Source organism: Notechis scutatus, chromosome 1 (assembly GCF_049901735.1).
Source record: "Notechis scutatus isolate UNSWTSFEM ecotype Mainland chromosome 1, rNotScu1.2, whole genome shotgun sequence".
NCBI classification, from domain to species: Eukaryota; Metazoa; Chordata; class Lepidosauria; order Squamata; family Elapidae; genus Notechis; species Notechis scutatus.
The window spans coordinates 218,059,056-218,082,423 of record NC_142009.1 but is presented as its reverse complement, the minus strand read 5'-3'; the positions used below and the strand labels follow the sequence as shown (position 1 = coordinate 218,082,423).

General features: G+C 40.4%; 1 protein-coding gene across 1 annotated transcript in view; it reads right to left on the bottom strand.

Moving 5' to 3' along the window:
- The window catches only part of LOC113410657 (uncharacterized), an 88,242-nt gene that overhangs the window by 27,792 nt on the left and 37,082 nt on the right, over positions 1 to 23,368 (bottom strand). The gene's annotated exons all lie outside the window — the stretch shown is intronic.

Below are 23,368 nucleotides of genomic sequence, written 5' to 3'. Positions count from 1 at the left end.
CCCGAAAGGGCTGTTTACCAGTATAAGGAGCTGGGCGATAGTCGGCTCTCTTCCCAGAGGAAGAGAGAATTTTACCTTTATCTCTTGTTTCGATGAGATAAAGTTCCAGAGCATTGCAAAAAAGCTTATCGCCCGCGAATGGAACTGAAGCCAGCTTCCATTTACGGCGTGACTCCGCCTGCCAATTGAGTCAATTTGTTTACATAACAAATGAGCCATAACAGTCTTCTTGCTGCTACGGAAGATGCCATGGCCCTAGATGCAAATTTGGCAGAATTGAGAGTGGCATCTGCAGTGAATTCTGCCTCTGCGATAATCTTATTAAGGCCTTGGTGAGATCGAAGGTCAGATGTAGGCAATCTAATCTGGCGTTGGTGCAGCCACCGTATGGATGTCCACGTGAGAATGCCAGGAGATGAGAACAAGGCCAGAACCAGAATATCAACAGAAGGCACTGCCAGGGTATTGTCCAGGGCTGCGCTGACATTGTAGAAACGCTTATCCAGAGAAGATGGGCGAGGACCTGCCGAAGGGGAAGCGCACTGTTCCTTGACCACATCCAGGAACAAAGTGGGAGAAGGCAAAACCCCTGCATGCACTACAGGCTTGGAGAAGAGTGAGTCTCTCTGGCTAGAGGAATTCCTTGTGGCTTAGAAGCCACTTCCTCTGGCAACAGCTTGGCAGTGACCAAGGCCTTGCTGATTAATGGCCTGAAGAGAGGATTGAAGACCAATGCAGAGGATGTCTGCTCTGGGCGAGAGTCCTCTTCCTCTGAAAGATTTTGGTCAAAGGTCTCGCCCTCTTCACGTTCTGAACGAGAGGAGTAACTGTGTTCAGATGGTGAAGCCCTTCCCTCCTCGTCAACCTCCTCCCATTCTTAGAGAAAAATGGACCCTGAGGTCCTGGGGCCTGTGTAAATCAGGGTGATGAGGCAAGGAACTTATAGATTGAGAAGGGAGAAGGGCCTGAACCCTTTCCAGAGGTCGAAGGATTTGCTTGAAGCCTTCAGCCAATCCCTGCCTAATGGCCAAAGAGACAACATCTTGAATATCCCCTGGTCTATGCTCAAAGGTAGAGGCAGAAGGGCCGCTGCTGTGGGAGTGAAGGTGGCTTCAGGCCTAGATTGAGAAGAGGTTTGAGGCCTGGAGGGAGGGGGAGGAGCATAGGGCCCAGAAGCCTGTTGGAAATAAGGCCCAGATCTGCTTAGATCCTGAGGATCTGATTGTACTGCAAAGGCCTCAGGAGACCAGGATGGAGGATGGAAAGGCTCATAGATAACTTCTCCTCCCCTGGGAGGGCTTGGCTGGGATCCACAGGTATCACCTGAAACATGCTTTAGTTGCACTCCCTTTTGTTGAATAGTTCTGTTGAACTGCCTCTCTAGGGCTGCATGTCTTTTCTGCCCTCAACTCAGCCTGAGTTGCCTTCTTAGGGGCTAGAGCCTTAGCTCTCATTTTAGCAGGCACCTCCCTCTGGACTGATTGGGTGCGTTGCCTATGACTTTTTCTCTTATTGGGCTTAAGAGACTGTTCCACTGGGGGGGGGGGGACTCTGCCTGACCCTATCTTGCTCCATTTGAAGAATAAAGGCTCTTACATTGGAAAGATACTGTTTGGAAATTTTTTGTATTAAGCCCCTTAGGGTATAAATTGGCCCCCGGGCTTACAAAATGGCCGCTCACCTCCTGGTGGAAGGCTTCAATCCAAGATGGCCGCTGACTAGGGGAAACAGGCTCCAAGATAGAAGAATTGCTCCTTAGGCTATAAAGAACCCCGAGCGAAGTCAGCAAAGGAAAGGGCAGCCTCCGGCCGCACAATCAGCTAGCTGACGCTGTTATCGGTTTGCTGATTGCCTTTTACGACCGCTCAAACCGCAGGCGTGGGGGAGGTCTACAGACGCTGCCCAACTTGCCTGAACAGCGCTCTGGCAACGCTGCTCCCAACGTTGCAGGAGAGAGAGCCGTGCTCTCCTGGAAGAGCAGCTGTCCTGATCCCTGGGAGCTGCTTGAAGCGAGGAAAAAGGGTACTGAAGATCGCTGGTGAGTGCTATCCAACAGAACGCTTTCAGAGACACAGCTACTGACTGAAAGGAGCTGAGTCAAAAGCTGGGGTCTCTCCCGGGGGCTGGCTTTTATATCTTAGTACAGACTCAGCTAAATGACGTCATAGGAAGGAATCAACCCATCCTGGGCTCTCGATGCAGCATGGAGGAGAAAGGAAGAGCAAGTGTTCTCGGAAAACATTTTCAGCATAATTTAGATATGTTCACATGAAAGATCATGTTCAACAAGGTTTTTTTAGTCTTTTTAGTCTTAAAAAAAATCATCTGGGTTATAACCAATGGATTCTTTTCCAACAATCTGAACCATAGTTTTCCACTCCCTAGGTACAATTTTAAGGACATGCATTTGCACTCGTCTATATTCTAGGTTCATATCAGGTTCATGATAATAAATAGAACATGGTTTTGAGAAAATGGAGTAGTAACCCTATTATTGTCATATGTATTTGATAGTAGATACTGTTCACAGTTTCACTTTACACTAAAAGATAGAAATTGACTTTTCTGAAATCAACGTAACGCCATCTAGACAATTTTTATATTTTGCTTACCCAGACAGCATACATCAGCACTCCCAAAATGTATAATCATTTTAAGAGCAGTGGTATTGTATTCCTTGGCTAATTTTCAAAAATAATTGAATTCATGTGCAACAATAAACCTGGAATCCTGGAATAATCAACAGTAATAATATGAATGATCAAAATTATAGGTAATCCTTCTTTAGTGGCCACCTCATACAACAACCATTCACAGTTACCAGAGTGATGATGAAAAATCAACTCTGCAACCAGTACTCATATTTATTAACTTCACACATCAAAAGGAAAATTTAAGTAGGATCATAAGCACAGTTGGGATTTCACTTAGTGACCACTTTGTTTAATGACTGAGTTACTGGTACCAATTGTAGTCGCTAAATAAGGACTATATGCCTATATGAGCCTAAACACCAACCGACCCACCCATCCATCTATCTTTATATCCCTTTATTTATTATTTTTTACAAATACCTCAACATGGCGAATATACATGTATTCAACACACGTCCTCCTCCTATTTTCCCCACAATGACAACCTGTGAGGAGTGTTGGGCTGAAAGGGAGTGACTGACCCACAGTCACCCAATTTGGAAAGGCTCCTGATTGCTTGCTATTACTGTGAAAGGCTTTTCTAACTAAAAGTTGGTAACTTGCAGGCTAAATTATGCTTTCTAGTTTGTTAAGGCTAGAACTGACCTTTCCAACACAATGAACCACAATGATTCATATCCAAGAATGAAGCTAAATACTAGTGTATCTGTACACCTTATCTGGCAATGCTATTTGAAGACACTAAATCAAGCAGATTCTTCAATTCAATACAAGCCATGACCTGTCAACAATCCCTCACATACCTCGTATTTAAAAAATTGGCAAATCTCTATGTAGCAGAACAAATGGCCACAAATATGGCACCAGCAAGTATCCTATTCAAACTCCCCTGGACATCTGCCCAGGGAGAAAGATTTACAAGGAGTGATTGCATTCCTAAACAGCTAAGCTCAAATTCATTAGAAAAGAGGGCACCATTTCCCATGGATTAAACATAGATCAAGACTTATCAAATGACATACAGTATCTTACAGAAGTGAGTACACCCCCTCACATTTTGTAAATATTTAAGTATATCTTTTCATGTCACAACACTGAAGAAATGACACCTGGCTACAATGTAAAGTAGTAAGTATACAGCTTGTATAACAGTGTAAATGTGCTGTCCCCTCAAAATAACACAACACATAGCCATTAATGTCTAAACTGCTGGCAACAAAAGTGAGTACACCCCCAAGTGATAATGTCCAAATCGGGCCCAAGTAGCCATTTTCCCTCCCTGGTGGCATGTGACTCATTAGTGTTACAAGATCTCTGGTGTGAAGGGGGAGCAGGTATGTTAAATTTGGTGTTCTCTCTCACTCTCTCATACTGGTCACTGAAAGTTCAACATGGCACCTCATGGCAATGAACTCTCTGAGGATCTGAAAAAAATGAATTGTTGCTCTACGTAAAGATGGCCTAGGCTATAAGAAGATAGCCAAAACCCTGAAACTGAGCTGCAGCATGGTGACCAAGACCATGCAGCAATTTAACAGGACAGGTTCTACTCAAAACAGGCCTCGCCATGGTCAACCAAAGAAGTTGAGTGCCTGTGCTCAGTGTCGTATCCAGAGGCTGGGTTTGGGAAATAGACGTATGAGTACTGCCAGCATTGCTGCAGAGATTGAGCATCCTGTTAGTGCTCAGATCATATGCCGCACACTGCATCAAATTGGTCTACGGGGCTGTCATCCCAGAAGGAAGCCTCTTCTAAAGATGATGCACAAGAAAGCCCACAAATGGTTTGCTGCAGACAAGCAAACTTAAGGACATGAATTTCTGGAAGCATGCCCTGTGGTCCAATGAGACCAAGATAAACTTATTTGGTTCAGATGGTGTCAAGTGTATGTGGTGGCAACCAGGTGAGGAGTACAAAGGCAAGTATGTCTTGCCTACCGTCAAGCATGGTGGTGGGAATGTCATGCTCTGGGGCTGCATGAGTGCTGCCGGCATTGGGGAGCTACATTTCATTGAGGGAATCATGAATGTCAACATGTACTGTAACATTCTGAAGCAGAGCATGATCCCCTCCCTTCAGAGACTGGGCCACAGGGAAGTATTCCAACATGATAACGACCCCAACACACCTCCAAAATGACCACTGTCTTTCCAAAGAAGCTGAGGGTAAAGGGGGTAGACTGGCCAAGCATGTCTCCAGACCTAAACTCTATTGAGCATCAGTGGGGCATCCTGAAATGGAAGGTAGAAGTGTGCAAGGTCTCTAACATCCACTAGCTCCGTGACGTCATCATAGAGGAGTGGAAGAGGACTCCAGTGGCAACCTGTGAAGCTCTGGTGAACTCTATGCCCAAGAGGGTTAAGGCAGTGCTGGAAAATAATGGTGGCCACACAAAATATTGACACTTTGGGCCCCATTTGGACATTATCACTTAGGGGTGTACTCACTTTTGTTACCAGCAGTTTAGACATTAATGGCTATGTGTTCCATTATTTTTTTGGGGGGGGGAACAACACATTTACACTGTTATACAAGCTGTATACTCACTACTTTACATTGTAGCCAAGTGTCATTTCTTCAGTATTGTCACATGAAAAGATATACTTAAATATTTACAAAATGTGAGGGGGCGTACTCACTTCTGTGAGATACTGCGTGCTTACTCTATTCAGGGCTAGAATGTCGGTGTTACACCTAGCTGGTACCTACCCTCTCATATTTTTCTTCACCATTTCTGCCTTCCACAAAAATATAAATTATCTCTTTCTCAGAATGCTAAACTAGAACTTGTTCTTTTATTGTTGTTTGAAGATGTCATAAAACTCTGCTCTGTTTTTTGCTGGGATAATCTGATATAGCTATTGTCTTGGAAGCAAGAATTTCTGTTATTGCACATATCTGTTTTCAGTAAGTTTTGACACTGTGCCTCTGAAAATATTTGTTTTTTTTCCCCACCCCCACAACTTTTGCCTATTCAAAATAGTTCTTTCTCAAAATTGCATTCCGTAGATCCAATTAAATCAACCGGAGGTCACAAATGCTTCTGGGATAATCAAGTCTTTGGGTCACTAAGGGAAAATTTTGTTGCATTTGTTTGTACTCAAATCCAGATGGAGCCAATTTTCACTGACAACAAAACCAAATACCTCCTTGTCTGAAAGTGCATTTTCTGCTACTGATAGAACTATTGCATGATCAAAGAGCACCTCACACTGCCGTTCACCAGAATCAATTTATACATTTAACTGTGATCCATCAAGTGCTGAAGACTCTCATAGGGTAAACGTACCCTCAGTAAGCTACATTTTATTTATTTGTTTTTATTTATCAAATGTAAAACTTGCTCACCTCCCATACAGAGTGGCCTCTGGGCGGGATATAAATAAAATGTTAAAAACATAAAAAGTGAATGTAAAAAAATTAAAATGGAGGCAAGGGTAGTTAAAAATCCAACATTAAAAGCGAATTGCAGGTAGTCCTCGACTTATGACCACAACTGAGCCCAAAATTTATGTTGCTAAAAGTGAGTAATTTGTTAAGTGAGCTTTGCCCCATTTTACAACTTTTCTTGCCACACCTGTTAAATGAATCACTGCACTGGTTATATTAATAACATGGTTGTTAAGTGAATCTGGCTTGCCCACTGACTTGGCTTGTCAGAAGGCTGCCAAAGGGGAATCACATGACTCTGGGATGCTGCAACCGTCATCTGGATTTTGATCACGTGACCATGCGGATGCTGCAACGGTCATACTGTGTGAAAAATAGCAATAGCAATAGCACTTAGACTTATATACCGCTTCATAGTGCTTTACAGCCCTCTCTAAGCAGTTTATAGAGTCAGCATATTGCCTTCAACAATCTGGGTCCTCATTTTACCTACCTCGGAAGGATGGAAGGCTGAGTCAACTTTGAGCCTGGTAGGATTCGATCTGCTAAATTGCAGGAAGCTGGCTGTCAGCAGAAGTAGTTCACAGTACTGCACTCTAACCACTGTGCCACCGAGGTCATAAGTCGTTTTTTTCAGTACTCTTGTAACTTTGAACGGTTACGAAATGGACGGTTTATAAGTCGAGGACTACCTGTACAAAGTGGGAGGGAGGGCCTTAGGGGCTGCTTGTTCCTTTTGAGCCTCAAGCCAGAAGGTAGAACCAGATCTTTGGATATTTTTCAAAAGGCCAGGAGAGTGAAGGCCCACCTCACCTCTGGGGGGGGGGGGGAGAATATTCCACAGGGCAGGGACAATGGCAGAAAAGGCATTCGTCAACCCAATCCTGGATGCTATCTCCACCACAAAGGAGAAGGCACTCTTGCTGGACTCTGCCGGTTGGAATTCTTAAACTGATGGGGTCCACAAATATGCCTTCCCCGCGTAAGTGAGTGGGGCGGGTGGATGTAATGGTGCAAAGACAATTTCCATAGATAACCTGTCCTCATGCCATGTAGGGTTTTACAGGTACATAACCTTGATCTGAGCCCAGGAAGAAAACCGGCATCTCAACGCATCTCGTGCAGCAGAGTATTAAACAAATATATATATATATATATATTGGTGTATTTTGCACCATTAAAAGAATCATTGAAAACTGTTTTTCAGGGCAAGTGATAGAAGAAACATTTAAAATTAAGCTGCCCAAAATAATTGATTCATGGAACTAGAAGGCTTTTTTCGATATATTACACGAACTTGTATTTTTAGCCCACACAACTTTATTTACTGAGAGGTCTGTTTCAAGGGATTATGAACTGCCCAACAAAAAAAAAATTAGAACCATCAGTAAAAGATGAAATCAGAAAGAAAGATCTGGATATTTCACTGCACCTTGGGAAGGACCATGCCAAGCAAGGGAGCAGGCCAGTTTTAATACAGATCTCATCTGTCACGGACTTTTAAGTAATAGAGGCATCGCAAAAGACTAGTTGCTGCTTTTTAAAAGCAAGATAAGCTGTTCGTTCTAACTTTGCAGGGCAGGTAGAAATTAGCAGATGTGATATTTGATCCTGGAGAAATGTAATTCATAAGACTCTTCGATGAAAAGCAGCCCATCACGCTTTGCAGAAAACTGTCAGGAGTGCCTAGCTAGTTCTTTTCCATTTCATTTCACACCTTGGCCTGGTCATCAGTCCCGTTCCCCCTGCCCCCACCTTCTGCTATTTTTCACTGAGCCTTTGCTAAAGTGGTGCAGACCCAAGGGAGCCGTGAGGCAAAGGCTGTATACTACAGAACATTGCCTCCTTCCCCGTCTACTTCCTGGAATAATAGTTCCCAATTAGCGGAGAACAAAGCACCTTGTGACTTATGACATAATGCCAATTATGACTCTAGGGAAAAAAATCTATGAAGCAGAAGCCACAGGGAATGGGTTTGCTTCAGCACAGAATGAGAGTAGACAGATAAATTGAGCGTGGCTTCCCATCTCCCTAATACCCACAATTGAAGCTCTTCAAATCTCAGCAGTAAATTGGCAATGGGTTGGCATCACTGTAGAATATCCAGCAGGGAGTCCCAGTTTTCTGATTCTCTCCCTAGAAATGTATCCCACACATTTTAATATAGCTGAGAGAGAGACTTACATGGTGTATGGAATAAATTGTATCTCTACACATATAACAGCAGTTCAATTTTTGCCATGATATGGTAGGATACACACAGACCGGATAATATCAATCATTCAGCAGTGTTTGAAGATCCCTGTTGTATACCTTATTACAAAGTACAATGCAAAATATTATTAAAGAGACTTCTGATGTATGGACTCAGAAAGACGTAGCCACAATATCAACAATGCCAATAATGTCTGCTTCTATGGATAGGCAATGCCCAAAAGATGTCATTTAAGAAATGTCAGGTGTAGATCAAAGTTTGACTAACAAGATAGTGCAAGTATTGAAAGTGGATTTACAACTGAAAGACCAAGGCAATGCTTTAGAAAAAGATGTTTCACTGAATCTACAAAAGAAATTGGCTGAGGTTTTAAAATCACAAACCAAGAGGGTAACCTGTGTATTTTTTTTTTCCTATTGGATTTACAAAAGAGTCTGTTAAAGTTTTGAAGAACTGTATGTCATGGGGAAAAGAAGAAGTGAAGAAAAATCAAATCCTACAATATTTCATTAAAGATTAAGATTGTTAAAAGTAAAAGGAAGGAACATAAAATCGATTTATTTGGTCAAAACAAGATATGTTTGTTGCTACTTCTGGTTACCCTGGTTACTTTCTCCTGGCACCAGGACTGAAAAGATGGTGTTTTATGAATAATTCATAGATAAGAGAAGGGATATAGGATAAAAAGATCAATGTTTATAGCAATTCTAATGGGTGAAAAATTATTAAATTTATTTATATTGTGATGAAGATGGAAGTCACTTCTTTATATATATATATATTGTAATTACATTTTTAGTTTTCTCTTTTCCCTTTTTTCTTTTTCTTTTCCCTTTTAACATTTTTCTATCCTCTTTCTTTAACTTTGGTTTGCAATAGATTTTACTATTATAATAAAATTCTCAGTAAAAATTATACATATAGTGTGTGATAACCTGGGGCGAGGTACAAAGGCAATACAGTCATATAATAAGTAGGAGTCCCTATATTAGCTCCAACTTTGCCCCCAATATCCTGGTTACCTTCTGGTCTGGAGAAAAACTCTCCCAGGAACAGCCTGTTGTTGCAGAGATTCAAGTCCAAAATGTCAACAAAAACTTTATAAGTCCAATCAAGGCAAGATGAGGTAATTAATCCGGCATTCCAGACATGAAGGAACCGCAGTAAATCAACCCAGTTCGGAGGATTCCAGGAACACAGTTAATCACAGTCAACACAAGATAAACTCACATTTGTTCCAGCTGCCGCTGCCGCCACTCTCAGCTTGCATCTCTTTTAAACTCTCTTCCCAGATATGTCTAATGAAGGGAATCAGGGCCCTTTCCTCCCCTATAAGCCACGCAACCCACATTGTTCTTTTCTCCGTTCCTCCCTGCATGCTCTAGGATGAAGAGGGGGTGGGCCTGGGTCTTCCTCTGAACTCCCTTCCCTTGTTCTATCTCCCCCTGCTCTGCCCAGCCTGACTTTGCCCTTTCCCAGTTTCTTCCACAGCCAACCGAGCCACACTCCCACTCCCTGTCAGCTGTTCTTCTTCCTCCTCTGATTCAGACTCCAACAGGGGCATGACAGAGTTTTTCTGTACAGAAATGTACATACATATACAGGGTATTTAACAATGGCCACTGCATATCATAAAACATCAGCACAAATTATTGACTTGAACATAATAGTAGATAATAAACATTGCTGTAGTTTGCAAAGAACAGTATGTGCTTATCTGAAAAGTTCCTCTTGCTCTTCCCATCCTATGACACCTCTTTACATATTTTAACTGTAAAATGGTTAAATCTTAGCTGAGACACATCACTAGCATAGCCTCATTATAAGATTGTAGAACAATTTTATAGCAGGGAAGTGACTGAAAAAACAGAGGGCAGAAGGTGTCCAGGATTTCAAATGGGGAGAGGGGGCATAGTCAATGTCCCATGCAGTCTTTCCTTGTTGCTGTGGTATTATGACTGACAGTGTCAAGACAGCAGGGAGTTAAAAGGAAGCTATCATAAAATCAGGACACAAAACCTAAACATGAAATTTGTCCACATCTCAGATGAAAGCTGACAACTGAGGTCTTTTATGACAGTTCATAACTTTTCACTCACTATTGTCATTTTTAAGAGAGACTGGCAGTCAATTTTCAGACATTTATTTAATAGGTGAACTTATAGTAGCCATAAATAATACCTGTGTAATAGCATAGTTTACTCCATTGTGCTATGCTTACGTACATAGATTAGCACCTTGTCATTACAAAAGATTCAGGCTATAACAGCAATACTAACTGATGACGAATTATTAAAGTTTATCCATGTAGTTTTGATGTCGATATTGTTCTTATTGGGCCATCTTAGGATTTCCTTTTGCTAAGAAAACATTACGGAATTCAGAAATGGTCATATATAAAGACACGACTATTTGAAATTTAGTTCTATGAAATTCCATTTAGTTGACCAAAAACATGAAAAGAAAGCAATGAACTCTGGCGAATGTACTGGTCCTCAATAGGAAAGTTTCTTCTGGAGGTTTCTTTATAAATCTGAATCTCTGCTCTTGAAGAGGTGAAATTATTACACCCATTTCACTTGAAATATGTTTGTATCTGGGGTGGAAGATGACAAATGAAGTTTAAAAACATGGATCACCCAAGATGCATCCTCTACACCACAGGTATCAAACTCGCTGTGTCATGTTGCCATCACAAGACATTTTGCTACGTTTTTCCCACTCGTGGAGCTGGGGTGGGCATATGGATGACATATCCGGCTGCCAGTTTGACACCCCTGCTCTACACTGGAGTACTGAGATTCTAGATGAGAGATACTGATGTTTAACTGTTTAACTATGGCCTTCTTCCCAGCATGCAATACCATCATATGCTATGGGGAAAACTCAAGACCTTACTTCATGATCCCTCAACCACAATTACAAAAAACATATTGCTCAACCGTGCACTCCCAAGCAATGAACTGGATCATACACATTTGTCCATCATCAACTGTACTGGATTACCAAACAATTAGTCAATTAGATCAAAGGCTGTTGGACGTGGGAGGCAACACCAGTGAAAAGCAAGCATTTGAGGCAGTGAAAAAAAAATGGGTTTGTGGTGTTAGTTTATGGTCCTCAGATGGACCATTTGCAGATCGAGGTGAATGCCCAATAAGCTCATCAGGCCAAAAGGAGGTTAGACTCCTGCCCAAAGGGAGCAGGGCTACTTTTGGTGGACTGTCAGGCTGGCCTAGGCCGGCATGCATGGGGCTAGAATTACGGCTGCAATATGCTGCACAATTAATAGGAGAATTGTTGAATTTGTGAACCATTCTGTGGTTACAGAATGCTCCTCTTAAATATCCAAACTGAGATTTCATAAGCTAGAACATCCTCGGGGAGCAGGGAAATAAGAACTTTAAAAAAAATCTTATAAAATGAGGTAGCATGGAAATTAATAAAAAGAGGAGGAACAAAAATGAAGGCCATTTATATTGGAGATATCTTTCATGCTGCTGTCATGCTGCACTCGTTGCAGAACTGTCTCTGAATGCAAAATCAGAAAGAGGGGTTTTTTTGTGGGAGGGGAGATGGGGAAATTCTGCATTTAATCAGACATGGGAAGGAAACTCAGTTCTATGCTGTGAAAGAGCAGCTGATATTAACTACTATTTTTTTTCCAGCTGGTTTGGCTTTCTGTTTGGCTATCTAACCCAAAACAGCCTTTTCAAATACACAATGCAGAGCCTGTTTATTTCTGAATTCAGCTGCTGGCCTCAAGAGCCAGAGGTGTAGAATGCTCCTGTTTTCCGACCCAGCAGGAGAGTGGAAAAGAACAGATAGGAACCAACTGGAAGCTGGCGTTAATACAGGAGAAAGAAATAACTACGGAGTGAAGACAGAAAGAGGGCAATATTTCTTCACTAATCAACTGCCTTTATTTCCCCCAATTTGAAGACATCTCTTCAGAGAGTCTCACCTGAAGAATCACTCTTTATTATTGTTGTGACACATGACACACTTAGGGTGCTTTTTCAGGTTTTTCCTATTACACACCTCTCATAGCCTTCACCCTCTGTCATTAATTGGTGAAGAATAATTTCCCAATCACAAGGGTAAGGAAGAACCTCCTCATCAGAGACTGCAATCTCTTGGGGGATAACTTTCCTCAGTTACATGTATCTTCCCCTTATAATACCCAATTACAGAATGATAAGGTGCTGCATTTAAGCAACAAGCCTCCAAGTTTTGAAGTTCCTGGAGTTCAAGGAGACCTTGTTAGCAGCTGACTATTTTGGGGACAACTACCTCTTTTAATTACCAAAAATAAGTGAGCACCACTTTGTAAAGCTTCAACAATACACTCATTTCTGAAAATATATACTCTCAAGGTAAAATGAGCATCATTTATACCAAGTACCAGTAGTATGTTACTTTAAAATCAATCTATAACTAAAACCATAACAATTTGGAATATGAATAGGAAACAATGCCCTGACAAGAGGCAATATTGTAATGTATGCATAAAAAACTAACCAAAAACAAAACAGAAAAAGGCATAGAGCTTTAGAGAGATTGGATATTATCTCCAAAATTCCTAGCTACCATGGTTAATAACTAAGGATTTTGAAACAGAAACCTTATTGCAGATATTCCATGCGAGTGCTTCTCTCAACAGCCATCATCCCAGCACTCCCAGTTGTCGTTGTTAAGCAATCTAAGGGTTCTTAAGCAGGTGGAGAAAAGGACTTATATGCCAAGTTCAGTTCCCCTCTGTGCATGGAAGAGAATTGCTCCATAGGGCTGGAGGAATGGATCTTAGATCTTTCAAGGTGTTAAGAACCTCTTGGTGGGCAGCTCTTTCAGCCAGCCCACAGAGATGAGAAGCAGTTTTCTCAGCAGGCGGCAGCAGCTTGCAATCTTTCCTGTTAGCTTCCCCATTGACCTGCTGGGGAAGCCAGTAGAGAAGATTGCAAATGGCAATTACATATTTGTGAAGTGCTGGCAACTGACAATAAGTGGAAACAGATTGTCAAGCACCCAGATTGTGATGGGGGGAGGGATTTTATGACAGCTGGAAGTGTGGGGCATAAAGCAACATTTCCAAGGCCATTGTAACTTCAAATAGTCGTTAAGCACCCTGTCGTAAGTCAAGGACTACCTATAGCTTGTGGCAATTATTCTTACTACCATATAAGCTGGCTGTACTCTCAATTAAAGATTTTAAACCACTTCTATTAAATAAGCTATATTGCTTTTGTCATCCATAATGTCATAATGTATAAGTTTGCTCATTATCTTAAGCTAAAACCAAGTCACATTATGAAGTAACATTCTTTGTTGGACGCTAAGCAACAGAGTTAATTTCTTTTCAGATCAATAATAAAAACTGATTTATGATTTACGGAATAATTTATTCAGCAAATAGGAAGATTCTATCATCATTTCTAATATAAGTGCTACACTTTTTTTTTTAGTCTGTAGGTTGCAAATACCCCAGGGATTACGGTTGTAATGAATAGTCACTAAGCAAACAGTCGTAAGTTGAGAACTATCTATGTTCTTCTTTGCTTAGAGCACAACAACTCATCTCCCTAAGTTTGGCTCATTGACATATTATTAATAGTTCTAGAAGGATACATCCCCATGGCCCAGACTCTCCGTCACTCCCAACTCATAGCTAAGGCCAATTCACTCCAAGTTATTCTGATCCAACGTAAAAAAAAAGTTTTCCATTTTTGGAAGTCCACTTCTTTCTCTCTGGCTGCTGCTGACTTCCCTGTAGACCATTTTGGCTTGTGCTGCTGGAATGACATGATACCAGACTGCTAGAGACAGCTGTAGTCCAGGAGCTCAATAAAGCATATTGCTTGTCAGACATACATAGAAACAAATCCCAGATGCCTAAGTCACTTTACGGACCACTGAAATGCCTCACAGAGCAATCTTTCGTTCCAATGTTTGCTGAGCAACCAAAGATGGGTTCTATACAGAAGGCCTGGTTCACCTTTTTTTAGGATAAATACACGAGACCAGGACCTCTGTAAAAGTGATTGCAGAACAACTTTTGTATCAAGCATTTGCTCCCACCTAACTAAATCTGACAAGCAGGTCGCATCCAGATGATGTTAGATACCAGCTATGTAGACAGAGTAAATTATGCCTGCTTGCTTTTGTACTAGGGGTGGGATTCAAATTTTTTTACTACTAGTTCTCTAGGCGTGGCTTGGTGGGTGTGGCAGGGGAAGGATACTGTAAAATCTCCAGTCAGAGGTGGTATTTGCCGGTTCTCTGAACTACTCAAAATTTCCACTACCGGTTCTCCAGAACTGGTCAGAACTTGCTGAATACCACCTCTGTTTTGCATCCATCACAGTTTGGAGAAAAGCACGTTAAAGTGACTGTCTAGCTGTGCCATTAAGGGCAGAATCCTCATAACTCAACAACTTGAGGATGGGACTTTGGTAGCATTCACAGATACTTGCAGCTTCTTACGACCCGTGAGCACCTTTGAAGAGGGTGGTTAATCTGTATAACTTACCGGAATACTTCTTTTAAAACAGTGATGGTAGGCAAAAGCAACTATATGAATGAAGGTATGTCTGTCTGTGCACACATGTGCATGTCAGAATAACCTCTGAATGTCAGGAAAAAGTATTTCTTCCATTTAAAATGGCTGCCTTGGCAGTTATCACTCTGCAGAGTTATAATATCTCAGAGAATGTAATGATCACTTATAGAAATGCAAGAGGAAAATAAGTTGCGTGACCTTTGTCATCCCATATCCTGTAGGTCAGGATCATTTACAACAACTGGGACAGTCCGTAACTGAACATTAGGCCTGCCAGTTGAACAGATGGATGGGGGAAAGCCAGTGCAATACATCTTCCTGCTTTTCTCTCCATGGTGCTCTCTGACATTCAAACTCATCTATTTCCTCACTGAGGCAAAAAAAAAAAAAAAAAAAAAATAGCATGTGATTTTCAACAGCTCTTCCGTTGATGTGGAAGTGCAAGTTGCTTCATTATATCATCTTAATGTTACAAGGAAACATGTAAATGACAAACAGCACCATGCAAAGCCAATTTCCCAACAGATTTGTGTTGCAGAAGATTGAGATCCAACACAGAACCCATTTCTTTTCATCTTCCAAATGTTTCAAGGAACTTAACCTTTTGAGCAGGATGTGATGGCCAAAAGTGCACATTGTGCCCCACATGTAGGGGAGTAATTTTTTTTTTTTTTCTTAAACTAGGAAAAAAAATTCCAGTCTCAGAGATGGTCAGGCTCCAAAAGCCAAGGAAGACACATGGTAGTTCGTATGGGCAGATTTCTTTATAGACAGAATCTTGCCAAACAGAAGCAGATTATGACCTACCTGAAACATACACTTTCTCTCTTTCTCTCACACATAATATCTGAACTGAGTTGTCTCCTTCCTGGAAATCCAGAGTATATTCCGTCACAACCATAGGAATGGCAAGAATATTCTTCCTAACCTTTTCTCCATCTTTTTCCTGCAAGCCTGAGCCAAAATGTTTCATGTATTCCTCCACAGAATAATAGAACAATAGCAGGAAGGGGGGAAAAATGGCCAAGGAGATCCTATTCCCTTCTGTTGCTACTTTCTTGGAATTAACAGCAATGACTATTCTGATAAGAAAAGAACAAGATCAAAAACTTGATATATATGACTGCAAGTAAGGTATAGTTTAGATTTTAGAGGAGAAGGATGGAATTGTCGTAGAATCACTTTGCTTTACACTTGAACTATGGTACTTATTGTTGTTTTTTAACTGGGCAACAAGTTTTCTAATGACATCACACAACAATACAGCCGTAGGGAAACCTGTGGCATCTCATTATGACATGAGGATCAATTTACATTTGTACTAATTTTAAAAAAAGCAAGGCAAATGTTGGAGCTCTCTCGGAGGATATGACTTTTTCTTTTCAGCAGAGATTCTTCTTTGACTAGGTACTTGAGATGGGCTTGTATTTGGGCTAGAAGCTGAAATTAGTGAGTTACAAACTGATTTCCTATTTTAGTGTCTGCCTGTTCCTGATAGGGTTTTCTTGTAATCTTGAGCGTTAATATAATTTTAAATTATCTGAAGTATGTGAAAATATTAGAATGATCCCAAACTGATAATGACTTTCTGGTCCTCAGAAATAATTTTCAAACTCATAGGATAGTTTTTTACCTTACCATTTGGGCTAAAACTGAAGTTCCAACATGTTCCACTCCTGCAAGCAACCAAGAGAGCTGGAGACACAGAAGATAAACCAAATGTATTGATCCTTAGGCTATTCAAGGACACCACTGGAGAAGCAGGACACTGGTGATGTTTATGATCAATGTGGGAGTTTGCCACATGATCTCTGCCAAATACTCTCAAATAGATGAATAGCTGAGGGGTTAGTATAGGTCATTCTGCACTTTAGAACAGTGATCCCCAACCTTTCTTATGCCGCGGCCCGGTATCCCCAACCTTTTTATGGCACGGCCCGGTATCGGCATCAGTGGCGCCGCCATATTTGATGAAAAGTGCTTCCGTGAGCTTTCTACCCGGAAAAGCTCACCGGAAGCACTTTTTCATCAAAAAGATGGCGGCGCCCAGCAAACCAGCGCCCGGTAGGACTTGTTCCACGGACTGCACGTCCACGGACCGGTGGTTGGGGACCCCTGCTTTAGAAGAAAGCAACATCAGACTAGGTATCATAGGCCACGTTGACCAATTTCTAATATGGCCAAGCCTGCACACAAAAAATCACTTCCATAAGTTTTGTTCCGGATCAATCTTATTTCAATATTGAGGTGTTTTTTTTCAGCTTCACAACTGGACCTACAATCTTCTCTCACAAAGATCTACCCATTTCATTGACGGTTGCAGATATGACTATCTTTCATGCTGCGTGGCACCCCTCTTTCATGTGCTATTCCTATGGGCCAGTTCATTAAAATTTCCCTAATGGCTACGTCTCTTTAGCAAGATCACTCTTTGATACATCAATCAAACAGATCCACAGGGTCAAGCCTGCAGGTGACCTGCTCAGCTTTGACTCTGTGGCATATTCATTGACAAAGCAGGGAACAGCACATTGGAGAGGGATTAAAAATTCATGAGGCAAGCAGCAGGTTAGAACCGAAGGCATATGGCAAAATGTGTCCCTGTTACTAAACAGTTTAAGCAACTTCTCTATTCCAATTTACAGTATCCTCCAATATTTGTCATGAATACTTTTCTATCTTTCTTTCAAGGTTCCTATTTAGCAATAGCAATAGCACTTAGACTTATATACCGCTTTATAGTGCTTTACAGCCCTCTCTAAGCAGTTTACAGAGTCAGCATATTGCCCCTAACAATTTGGGTCCTCATTTTACTCACCTCGGAAGGATGGAAGGCTGAGTCAACCTTGAGCCTGGTGGAATTTGAACTGCCAAATTGTAGGCAGCTGGCTGCAGAAGTGGCTTGCAGTACTGCACTCTAACCACTGTGCCACAGAGGCTCCTAACTTAATATTTCCGATTAAGTTGCCTATCTAACGTAATACAGTATATACCATATATTCCATATATTAAGTTGTCTGATATTCCCAATGTTTTTTTTTTTTCATTTTTTTTCATGCCACATAAAAATCATTAACTATCATTTGATCCTGTAGGCATTCTTACATTTTGCAAGCTTTTCATACTTTTTTAGCCCATAGCCTTTCAAACATCTACCAATATATGTGTTCTGCTTTTAGAAGTGATTCCCATTTACTTCAATGTGATTTATTTTCCAGTAAGCATGCCTTTAGGTATAATGTTTTGTTTCACACACATATGTCAATTTAATCAGAAATATGTCCCACTGAGTTCAAAGAAAGCACATTCTCATCCAGAGCAATGTGTGCATTGGGACATTCTTTCATATATTTACTGTATATATCATACTGCAGGCTAATTTCCAGATGGGAATACCAGAATTGAAGCTTTTGGGCTAGTGTTTGTATTTGACCCAATTATACCTTCTCCCCATCTCGAATGTTGTAATTAATACCACCCTCTAAAAAACAAATCTATTTTAGACCAAAGAGCTCCCTTTAATTCAGCTATGCATATTCTTTTTCTTCCTTCCCTGATTCAAAACTATTCTGCTTTTCTGCTCAGTAAGCACTAATTTAGAGATTCATTCCTTGTTGATAATTGGATCTTTTTAATGCTAATGATTTAATTTTGTAGAGCATCATAAATCATGATAGTACCCAATTTTACCTTTCCTACAATTTTTATTTAAAAATTTAAAAATTAATACAAACTATCATAGATTAAAAAAGAAAAGAAAAAGAAAGAGATCAAACAGAAAACTAAAAGTGCAAGAAAGGGGAAAAAAGTAAAAAACAGAAAAGAAATGAAGTACAGGACATGAAATATATGATACAAAGAAGTAGCTTGTAATATTCTTTACAGAAGTTATAAGTACTATTATAAATCTACTTTTTACTGTATGTTTACATCATAACTCTCTTTTTTTCTGTAATCTATCCTGTCTAATCATCAAAGCCATAAATCATAAGTCCATTTTTTCTCTTTTACACAAAAAAATCCATAGTTTCCAGTCAGCAATGTAGATATTGTCTTTTCTCTAATCAAAGAAGTCAATTTAGCCATCTCAGTTCTAAAATCTTCACCAAGTACCATTTCTCCATTGTGGGTAGTGCCGAATCTTTCAATTCCTATACAAACAATAATGTTGTTGCCCAACTTTGTGAAACAAAAACATTGCTGTTTTTGTCACAGAGTGTTGTCTAGTGAGACATCTTAACAAATCTTGCTCAAAAAGAAAATCACATTGTGAATTCAAGCTTTCATGGATCTTCTTTCAGCTGAGCACTTGCATTAGTATGCAGTTTTGAAGAACTGTTACGACTTCAGCAACAGAAGGGACATGCCTGGAATTCACTACCTGACTCTGTTGTTACATCCTCAAACCCACAAAACTTTAACCTTAAACTGTCTACCATAGACTTCACTCGATTCCTAAGAGGTCTGTAAGGAGGTGTGCATAAGCGCACCAGCGTACCTACTGTCCCTGTCCTACTGTTCCCATTTATTTGTACTCATGTATTATATATATACTTATACCTGCTTATACTTATATGTTTATATGTTATGTTCATACTTATACTTGTTTTCTCATACATGCTTGACAAACTAAACTAAATAAAATAAATAAATAAATAAATTTAACCAACAAAAAAAGAATTATTACTATAAAACAATTGAGACAACATTCAGAGTGGCAATCTGTGCCTTCAATGCTCTGGAACATATTTCTCATAATCTTGGACTTGGACATCGTTGATATTGGAAGTCGTAAAACAACTGAAGGACAATAGCCTGTCAACTACGTTCTGTGTCTTGTACATGGCACAGAAAATGTCCCTTCCTGCCCATAAGACAACCTGACAAACTTTGGGCACAGCAATTGGCAAAAACCTTAATGCATACAATTCAGAAATAGCAATTTTACCAAACATCTGGCATTCACATATACTGAGGAATAACAACTTTATCTCTTAGTCCCACAGCAAGAAACCCATATTGTTGTGTTTCACCAGCAGCAGGTACAGACGGCTGAGGTCTCAGAGAGCGAGGATTCAGATGAGGGGCTGCATGTAATGCAGGGATGGGGCCAGGATTATCAGGGAGTGGAATGCTGCCTTTGGAGATTGTGGAGGCTGGCAGCAGTGATGAAGAGGTCCTTGAGGAGCTTGCGCCCAGTGCGCGTAGGGCTGCTCGAAGAAAAGAGCAGCTGCAGCAGCATGGGCGACTTGGGAGTAAGGCTGCAAGGTAATGGTCCCTCCCTTTAGAGATAAAAGCCAGCTGAGAAACCGGAGTTCTTTGCAGGAAGCAAAGAAGTTTTTGCACTCAAGCCTTGTGGACATTCGGACTACTTTAGTTTGTGTTGGAGACTCTTTGTGTTTGAAATATTTCTTGGCAATTTTATTTGGTGTTCTTGGCAGCCTTGCACAACCTTGGCAAAGCTCGTTTTATCAGAGACAATTAGTTTGAAACAGCCTTTTAACCGTGAAGGAATGGAATTCGTAAAGAATCATTAAAAGGTTTTGCTGTTACCTACATTTGGTGTTTGTTTCCTGGGAACAAGGTTTGGGTCAGAACACATATTTTCTAAAGTGAGGCAACATTATGTGGGGAATAAAATGGACCACATGGAACACTCCAGCAGTAGACAAAAGCTACTACTCTAAAGAGTCAGACTCAGATTATACAGATTCAGAATATAAAGTGTGGTTTATGAAAGAACCAGCCTAATACAATTGTTACAGTTTTAGATTAGAACTGGAAAGACTCGACTTCACAATCTTATCAGCCCAATATATACCTCACAGTTGTTGTAGGGAGAGATTTAGAGGACACAGGTATCTTGGCAAAATGTTCTGAAAGAACCCGCATTATATATCTAAATAAAAATTATATTTTACACTTTACTTTAGCCCGCCTTTATTCCTTCCTATGAACTCCAAGCATTACAAAACCATAAGGACCCTCAAAACAGGTAGTCCTTGACTTATGATCACAACTGAGCCAAAAATTTCCACTGCTGAACAAGACAGTTGTTAAGTGAATATTGTTCCATTTTACGATCTTTCTTGTCACAGTTGTGATTTGTAACACGGTTGTTAAGTGAATCTGGATTCCCCATTGATTTTTCTTGTCAGAAGGTCACAAAAGATGATCACATGACCCCGGGTCATAAACATGAATCAGTTGCCAAGCATCTGAATTTTAATAAAACAATCATGAAGATGTTACAACAGTTGCAAGTGTGAAAAAAAGGTCACAAGTCACTTTTTTCAGTGCCGTTGTAACTTTGAATGGTTACTAAATGAACTGTTGTAAGTCAAAGACTACCTATATGATAGCAATAGCACTTAGACTTATATACTGCTTTACAGCCCTCTCTAAGCGGTTTACGGAGTCAGCCTATTGCCCCCAACAATTGGGGTCCTCATTTTACCCACCTCGGAAGGATGGAAGGCTGAGTCAACCTTGAGCCTGGTGAGATTTGGACTGCAAATTGCAGGCAGCCAGCAGTCAGCAGAAATAGCCTGTAGTACTGCACTCTAACTACTATGCCACCGTGGCTCATAAGCAAGGTGCTGCCATTAGGCAAGGCAACATAATTTTATTCAAACACATATTTGGACACAACTAAATAGTTGCAAGGGATCTGTTCTGAAAATTTTATGTTCAGCAACACAAAAGAGTAAGTGGTAGACTCCTAAGAATGTTTCCGTTTGGATTCCAACCCACCTATAGGGTGGAGATGACAGAACAATGTCTGGAATACTCTACCCGACTCTGTAGTCTCTTCCCCAAACCCCAAAAACTTTAACCTTAGACTGTCTACTATTGACCTCACCCCTTTCTTAAGAGGTCTGTAGGGGGCGTGCATAAGCGCACCAACGTGCCTACCGTCCCTGTCCTATTGTTTCTCTTATTCTTTTATTTTTTCTTATATGTACCCATTTCATGTATTCACAACCATGTATACACTTATACTTATTATCTTGTAAACAATTGGCAAATCAAATAAATAAATAAATAAAACAAGAAATGGTAGGATGATGGTTTTAAATTAAAGACAGATGGCAACATTACTTATGCTGGACCTTACAAACGATTCAGCAGCATTGAAAATGGGCTGCTCCTTCAGAGCTGAGGGAAGCTGGGTTAAGGAGGGGTGGAGAGAAGGTGGGGAGCCACAGCTGCTAATATCATACGTAAAAGATATAAATCAATCAACGGTGATGGATGGTTCTTAATTGTCCCTATGAGGCTCAAATGTAGCATCCCACAATGTTGCAATCTGTTATCCACATTGTATACACGGAACACATTCCATAAGCGGTTCTTACTAATAAGTAAGAGGAGGGATCCAGGATGCTGATGGCATTTGAGTGAACATTATTTTCCCTGTGAACATAGGCATTGATTTATGCTCTACAGCAAATGCTTCGATGCTATCACTGGCTAGATGGTTTATCTTCAATAGAAAAGATTGTAATTTGTCTGTAGAAAAATTTCTGTACCTCACCTTAGGCCCAGTTAAGTTGGGAGTACTCAATTTAAAATGGCAGAAAAATCATGTTGGCTGATACTTTGACCACTGCCATTGTCATAACTATCCAATATTATGCCTTAACGCTTAGTGGATAATTTGGTAGATCCTGAAGGGGGGAGGGATGAGCATTTGTAATACTGTCATTTGACAATGCTTTGGCTTGAATACAGATAAACAACTGACAATCAATACTCTCCAAATCACTGGCAAATTAGCTTGCAACAGCATTAAATGACAAATTTCAGCAATGCTACTCCAAATAATCCTAGTGATAGTAGAGGCTTGGAGTGATATTATTAACCTCAAAGCACTGCCCATAATATTTTCAAGTTTGTACTAAGCAGTCTTGCTGATGCTGCCTTAGTCTTTGTCCAGCTAATCTAAGATACAAGCTTCTATTTTTTTCCCCAAAAGAAAGAGCACAAAACAGAAAAAATAACCATTACATGCCCGAGTCAATATTCCTGGCTAGGCTAAAAGGGCATTGTAAAAACTCTGCACTTATTAATTATAAGGAGGAACTCAACTTGTTCTTAAATAATTCACTGCTGTTATCAGATATTGCAGTAACAAGAGTTCAGCAAGACATTACTCCAAGAAACCACACCAGGCTATTCCCAAAACTCACAGGACAAAATTTTAAAAAAAAAAAAAGTGTTCATGATATTGGATGTGTTTTTCCATGCATGGTCACAATAGACCAAGTTGTAAGTGGACACTAATATACCAACTGACTGGTCTAATAAGTATTAGTTCTAATTTGCAAAATGTTTCTTAAAGGCCATTCTTTTCTTTCAACAATCCTGCAAGCAACATGGAGAAATAATTCCGCAGTGGGGAAAGCAGGAATCTCTAGCAGAGAACATACAACATCCACACTATTATGTTTACTGAACATTACAGTTGGAAAAAATTAACACAGACCTTATTGGGAAAACAGTACAAGAGCTTCATCGTGAAATCAGAAGCTACGTGTTCCTCACTGTTT